Genomic DNA, 7,537 nt, shown 5'->3' with positions numbered 1-7,537 from the left:
AGATCTAATATTTTAGTGTCTTAGTTCCACTGTTTTCAAAGTGGCTTGAAGGATAGTTTTGTCACCAAATCTACCACGCACACAAAATAAGGGTGTGTAAGTGCTCCATGCACACCCATACCTGCTAGTAAATATACAACAGCCTTTAGCTGTTACATTTACTAAACCCACAACCTTTACCATTATACTGAATACAGTTTCTAGAATTTGCATACATACAGGGGAAAAGTATCAGGTTTATTTCCACACTTGTTGATGCTGAGGCTCTATTAAGTTATTTTTTCTAGTGATGTAACTTTACCATCACTATAATTTTTTAACGTCTTCATGGGAAGTCTAGTGTTTTGTTTGTCTGGGGGCTTTTTAGTCAAACATCCTGTTTTCTAGAAGCGCTTTTTCCTCCAGGTTTCTTCTCCTTCTGAATTAAGATCTATCAAAATGTATGACTATGAATGGAGAAATGCTCTTCGATAAAAAAAATTACAGCTGCCACCATACTTACGGTTCTTCCTCCAAAGCTAACACTTATGTAACTATTCCTGATTTAAAGGGGATGATACTCTACTGTTATTCTCCAAACGAAATAACTGTACGTACTGGATTTTTGGTCCCATGCTGGACAAAGAGAGCACACATTTGAGCAAGTGGGTACTGCAGTCATCCTGCAGTCCCCTAAAGCAAAGAGCAGAAGCAGATACTGGGAAGAAGCACATGTAACTGTGGAAGGTGAAGTGTCCAGCATCACTACACTAGCATAGGTATAATTCTTGCTTTGTACATACAAGTTCAGCTAAGAGGTGCATTTATTCTGGAAAGTCTAAATTGTGATGTAAGGTATAAAACTATAAAGGCAATAACCCTTGTTCCAGTCACAAAGAAATATTAAGATGAGGATCAATTTAAAATATCTAATTGTACTGGTTATAAAATTAACTTAATTTATTCATATTTTTAACAAACAGCACATAAAGCAATTCATTATAAGATTAAACAATTATTTGTGGCCCTTGTTAAAATTCCATGAATCCAGGCCTGTCCATGCTCATTCCCTCACCCTTTCTATGCAGCTGAGCTTTTATTATTGTACTTGACACTCGTTAGTTGTGGAATTGTTGACTTTTGCTATAACAAATACATTCTTATTAAGCAGTTTAAGTCCCTTCAAAATTCCTTCTGAGAGCAATGACTCTGGCTGTTATCACACTCTCTAGCACACAGTTCAAGAATCATAAGCTCTTAGGAGAAAAGATGCCCTTGGTCCATGTGATTATTGCTGCCACCTACAGTTCAAAAGCACAACTACATTTTATGAGATGCATTTTCTCCCCTGCTTCTTAAGTAACTTTTTACCGCAAAAATATTCCTACTGAGTGCCTATCGATCCTATTTCTAGTAAAAATAGCTTTTTTTTTTTTTTTGGTGACCTAGAGATCTTATGATCACTTCCTCATCCGGTAAGATATAAGAAAGTAGGAAACAAAACAGCCTGAGGACCAGTTTTAAGAAGGCACAAAGCTTTGCTCAGTCAGAGATCTCTAGCTGGCTTTACATTTCATTATGATAACACAGATTTTACATGCATAATTCCATGTGTGAAAGAAAACTAGACACATATTACAACATCTTTGAGCTTATGTCTTATGCTTATAAAATCTGCTATTTAGGTAATTTCAGTTGCTGCTGCTTTGTTTTCCCTAAGTAAACCCTGAAGCACTATGACAACATGACAGATCTGTGTTAGAACTCAGAATTAATTTTAAGTCAATGTTTGAAAGCATTAAGGCTACAACACCAAGCACTCAAAAGTTAGTTAAATGCTGGAATTAGAATTCTCTATGCAAATGTCATTTAATTTCTTTGTGACTTAGAAGAACAAAAAAAAGTCTTATTCGGCAACACTGAAGAACCCTTTGATGGAATCAAGAAAAAAACTCAGTTTTCTTGGGTGATACTTCAATGCTTTGAACATTAAATAACATTCTTATGGCTGTCTTTTACTTTGTTCTTTTTTAATTTTGTGACTTTCATATAGCAAGGAGTTTTATGAAATTGTGTAATTAAAGACTCTATTACGAAGCAAATGTATATGGGGAACAAGTGTGAGACTCATCCTTGGGAAATCAGCAAATACTGAGGCCCATGCAGTTATGCAGCCATGCACATAACTTCCTAGCACATGGTGTTAGTATGGAACAGTTTTTGATTAAAGAAGACCCAGTTCTTCAACATTTGAATAAAATCTGAATTTTCTGAAAGCGAAAGTTGCTCTGATTCTGACAAGAAAACGACAAATCAACTATCTGCCTGGGCCTTGAATTTTGAATTAGTTTTGAATATTGTGGTGTTTGGAGGCTTTTACCTTTGCATTTACAGTAATGTTTGAAGCAGGAAATCTTACTGAATAAATGGCAGTTGCCCCATGCTATTTAATATTATATAATTGGGAAAAAGTGGAACCCCATGTAAGCATCCCTCAGACTCTGGCTACAACAGTTGTTAAAGAAATCAAAAAATGCTTTTAGTCTCATTTCCTAGAGACATGAAGCACATGCAATAACGTTGTTATCCATCAGCCCCTCCCAAATAATTTTGACCTATTTAACCAGTCCCAACAAAGTTAACAAAAGAACAGAGATCACAGAGACATTAAGGTCCACAAAATCAAGAGGCGGGTAGCAGAGACACATGCACTCGTTCCCTCTTTTGAAGGAAGGAGCAGGGAGAATTTGGCTTTACCCTGCCTGTTTTGCTGGCCTAACAGCTCTGAGCACACGGCTCGTTCTTCCCTGAACACACGTGGGTGTGCCGGCTGTAGCATGGACTGCTTCTTGCCCTGGCAGAATGTTAGAGAAAAGCAGATGAATGATAAATGGGTTTAGGATGATGAGAGAGGAGTCAAGGACATCTAAGGCATATGGGAGAGAACAAGCATGGGTAAATGTAGGACTTGAAAACACCAGCCTCCAGCATTTCCCCTGTTAGTTAAACTATGTCTAAAATATGAATCTCTTGGTTGAAAAAAAATGAATTATTTTGCCTAGATTCCCCCCACCCCCTGCCCAACAGAAATTGAGTGTGGAACCAGTCTTTTTAGCCTAGCTGAAGCAATACAAAACTGGGATCCATTAAAATAGAGTAACCATAGGAACAAAGTGCCTACCTTCACTACCCAACAGCACAACAGAACAACAAGAACAGAGATTATTCACAAGTTATGAAGAAAATATGTTTTGCACAAGCACACAAGAACTTGTGTTAAGCAGAGCTGGGAGAACTTAGATGGTTTGGTATGAGATTACTTTCTCGTGGTGCACTTGTCAAACAACTTTGACAGAAGACATCAATCTGCTTTTGAAAGGTGATTAACACGATCACAAGAGAAACAGAATTCTATGGCTTCTACATTAGACAGTATAGAGGGGGTCCTGCAGACGTACACAAACCATTCCAAAGGTCTTCATGTGTTTAAAATTACTTATAACCCTAAGTCTAAATGACTGAATCCACATTAATCAAGAGATTAGAAAAAAATATTTTCTTAAGAAAAAATCTTTGCTATTTTGATAAAAGTAGCACTCTTACAATTTTGGACATCTCAAAAGGAGAGCACACAAATAATTTTAGTAGGATTTTCATAAATTGTAATAGCTTAGCAGTTGTCTAAGATACAGAAGTTATTTTGACCCAAATAAATGTTAGGAAACATGTCACTTACTGGAATCTGAATGTAAGAGGGTTTCAGCCCAAGAGGCATGTCCTATAGAATTTATGCTATACCAGGACTATTTTAATCTAAGAAAAACAAGAAAGTTACATGATTATGCTTGTGTATAACCACCACACCATATTAGGATAGTGGTAAAAAGCCATTAAGCTGTGCTACGGAAGCAGACAACCAAGACAGATGTCAGACCATTGAAATCATAGTTATTATGCAAAGAACAGAACACGTCATACTCAAGAAAGGATTTTTTTGCATATTATTTTGTAGAAGGGTGCGTGTTTGAGAGAAAGGAAAAGAAATGCATTGAAAAGCACCACAAAATCAGATTCAAGGAAGGTGCAGAAAACCACCAGCCAAAGTAAGCACCACATAGGTGACTCAGAACCGCAGAAATTTCTAGCTGAGCCTTGGCTGAAATCCAGCTTCTCCAATGGCTTGGAACTGTGAGCAAATAACCTCCCTCTTACAGTTTGATTTCTCCCATGTGCTGAGAGCAACTCACCTATACACCCTCTTATGTTATTGTCGACACCACAATTAATTTTTCCTTCTAATTAAAGTAATCTACAGGACCCTGTATTTTGGCCAAGTACTTGGGTCACAGCTGTAACACCACTATTTAGAAGGGCAGAGTCCTCTAGGTCATTGCACCAATGCAGATACTGATCCAGATACTGCAGAAACTGCAATGAAACAAGATGTAATTTTCATTCCTTGACAGGTCCTCTGTGATGTCTTATGTGCATACTTAATGTATCTTCTTGTCACATACTGAGAAGTACTGTAAACTCCCTGAAAGAAAATGCTGCAACAGAATCAAGTCTGTAGCCCCTAATTCAACTAGATTTGCTTGTCTAGGTCAAACTGCAGGATAATGGATGCCAAGAACATCCAACATAAGGATCCTTGATTAAATGCATTAATGGACCTTATTATTATAATATCTAGTTCATAGGGCACACTACCCAGTGTAATTTAGGTTGCTTATGTGAGAGAAGGGCAGGCTAGGCATATAAAAATTTTATTCCCCAAAGGTAGTCAGATGTTAAATTAAATGGCTGTCTGGGGTACACATAAGAGCCAACAGAAAATGCAAGAAATTGTACCCAGGATGAAGTTTTTGCTACAGAAACAATATCCTTTTTATTCCTCAAATAAATAAAAAGTTATTTGTTAGAGAAGATTGTCCAGATTCGTGCTTACATCAGTGTACCATTGTAACATGTAGCTTCACTTGGTATTTATATCCCAAAAAGTGGATCAGCTCCAAGAAGAAAGTTTCAGAAGCCTGTTCCGGAACACATGTGATGCAGATCATTCTCTCCAGAGACATGGAAGATCTGCATTTAACTCCCTGCTCCCAATCAGGTCGTTCAAGATATAAAAATAACCCCTCTGCCAAATGCTTGTAATCACAGAGCTACTGAGGATAATGAGACGCATACTTATGAGAGCCTTTATGCAAGATGTATAAATGTATGCATAAAGACGTCTTTAGCTGTGCCCTTTGAACACCAACTGAGGTTTCCTGCAGATTAGATGGCAAAGGCCACATCCAGGCTGAGAATCCCAGTGGGCTTCAGGCTTTAGGCTGCTAACAAACGGAACTGCATTGGCAAATGCCTCTTGTCTACTAATAGCACTTAAATTTGTAACTGCATAGCTATGTAGGCCTTTTTTGCTTCTTGGGTGTGATCCCTCAACTCTTTATCCTGCACAAATACATAAACCCAAGAGGCACAGTTTTGCTCAACTTGCTGATTGATACTCACTGTGTGAGAATCATGGAATCATAGAATGGTTTGGGTTGGAAGGGACTTTAAAGATCATCCAGTTCCAACCCCCCTGCCACGGGCAAGGGACACGTTCCGCCATCCAGGCTGCTCAAAGCCCCATTCAACCTGGCCTTGAATGCCTCTAAGGATGGGACAGCCACAACTTCCCTGGTCAACCACCCTCATTGTGAAGAATTTCTTCCTAATGTCTAATCTAAACCTTCCCCATCCCCCTCCCCCCCTCCAATTTAAAGCCATTCCCCCTTGTCCTATCACTGCATGCCCTTGTAAAAAGTCCCTCCCCAGATTTCTTCTAGCCCCTTCAGGTACTGGAAGGCTGCTGTAAGCACCCATCCCATCTCATCCCATCCTACAGCTGCAGCCTGAAGGGACAGCTGAGCTGCAGCAACTTGCACAACCGGCCAGCCAGCAAACAAACTCTCCAAGACTCGTTTTGGAGTTTTAGAAAACAAACATCCTTTTAATGCAGGCCTGGGCAATATGAGGGAGTGATCCCCATCAATCGTGTGCAGCGAAACAAGAGCTGTTGCGGAATAGATTTCCCACTTACATACATACATATAGAATGACAGAATTGCTAGGTTGTAAAAGACCTTTGAGATCATTGAGTCCAACTGTACCTATCCACTACTAAATCATATTCCTAAGTACATCATCTACCTGTCTTTTAAATATCTCCAGGGATGGTGACTCCACCACCTCCCTGGGCAGCCTCTGCCAATGCCCAATGACCCTTTCAGTGAAGAAATTTTTCCTAATGTCCAGTCTGAACCTCCCCTGGCACAACCTGAGGCCATGGCCCCTTGTCCTGTCACTTTCACTTGAGAAAAGAGGCCATCTCCCTCCTCTCTACAACCTCCTTTCAGGGAGCTGTAGACAGTGATAAGGTCTCCCCTCAGCCTCCTTTTCTCTAGGCTAAATCAATATAAATTTTTCCAGAAATCTTAGACATATTCTATTACCATACAAGGACTAATTTTTATGTTATTACAAACTTAACAACAGTCACAGCTCCTACTAATTAGGAGCTGGCTCCTGCTCTCTGGAACTGGATGATCTTTAAGGCCCCTTCCAACCCAAACCACTGTCTGACCTCGCATTTGAGACAAGAGCGACTGCAAACAGAGGCGATTATAGAAGATCCTGATACCAAAAAGTGAAGGCAAATAAACAGACATCTCCAAGACTTGGAGTTTCAGAAAGCAAACATCCTTCACCAGGCTCAGGCAACACGGAGCGACCCCCATCAGTCGTGTGCAGCCAGACAGGGGCTGTTACAGAACAACTTCCCACTTATAACGTGTTAGTTGTCCTAGAAATCCTAATCACATTCTATTACTTTCCAAGGGATAATTTAAATTCTTTTACGAGCTTCATAGCAGTCAGAGCTCTTCTTAATAAGGAGCTGGCTCCAGCCCTCTGGAACTGGATGGCCTTTAAGGTCTACTCTGACCCAAACCATTGTCTGACCTTGCGTGTGAGGCAGGAGGGACTGCGAACAGAGGCATTTGCAGAAGCACAGGCCACGCTGTACACAAAACCTAACAGCGCCTAGATAACCACCGCTTACACAAGGCGCTATGACCCCGCATGCTGCCGGGGGCCATTCACGTCTAACTTTTCAAAGGCACAGTCTCTCGGCCGAGTTTTACCGCAGTTAGACCCGAAACAGGCCGCCCCCGGGGCTGAGGGCGCTGAGGAGGCTGCGGGGGCTGCGGCGCCGCCGCGCCCGCTTCTAGGACGTTCGGAGAGGGACGGGGCATGACGTCACCCGCGGTTGCGCAACCCCCGCCGCGTCCACCGCGCATGCGCCTCACCGCCAGCCCCGCCCCCCCCCCCCCCCCCCCTTTCTCCCAGCCGAGCCCGCGGTTAGGCAAACGGCGAGCGCGCGCGGGCGCACGCGCAGAGCGCCCCCCTCACCCCCTCACCGGCGAGAGGGGCGCCCTTCGCGGCCGGCTCCCATTGGCTGCGCGCGGCCCGGCCCCGCCCTCCCCCAGGGAGGCCCCGCCCACCGCCC

This window comes from Phaenicophaeus curvirostris, chromosome 5 (assembly GCF_032191515.1).
Source record: "Phaenicophaeus curvirostris isolate KB17595 chromosome 5, BPBGC_Pcur_1.0, whole genome shotgun sequence".
NCBI lineage: Eukaryota > Metazoa > Chordata > Aves > Cuculiformes > Cuculidae > Phaenicophaeus > Phaenicophaeus curvirostris.
This window is presented reverse-complemented; position numbering follows the sequence as displayed.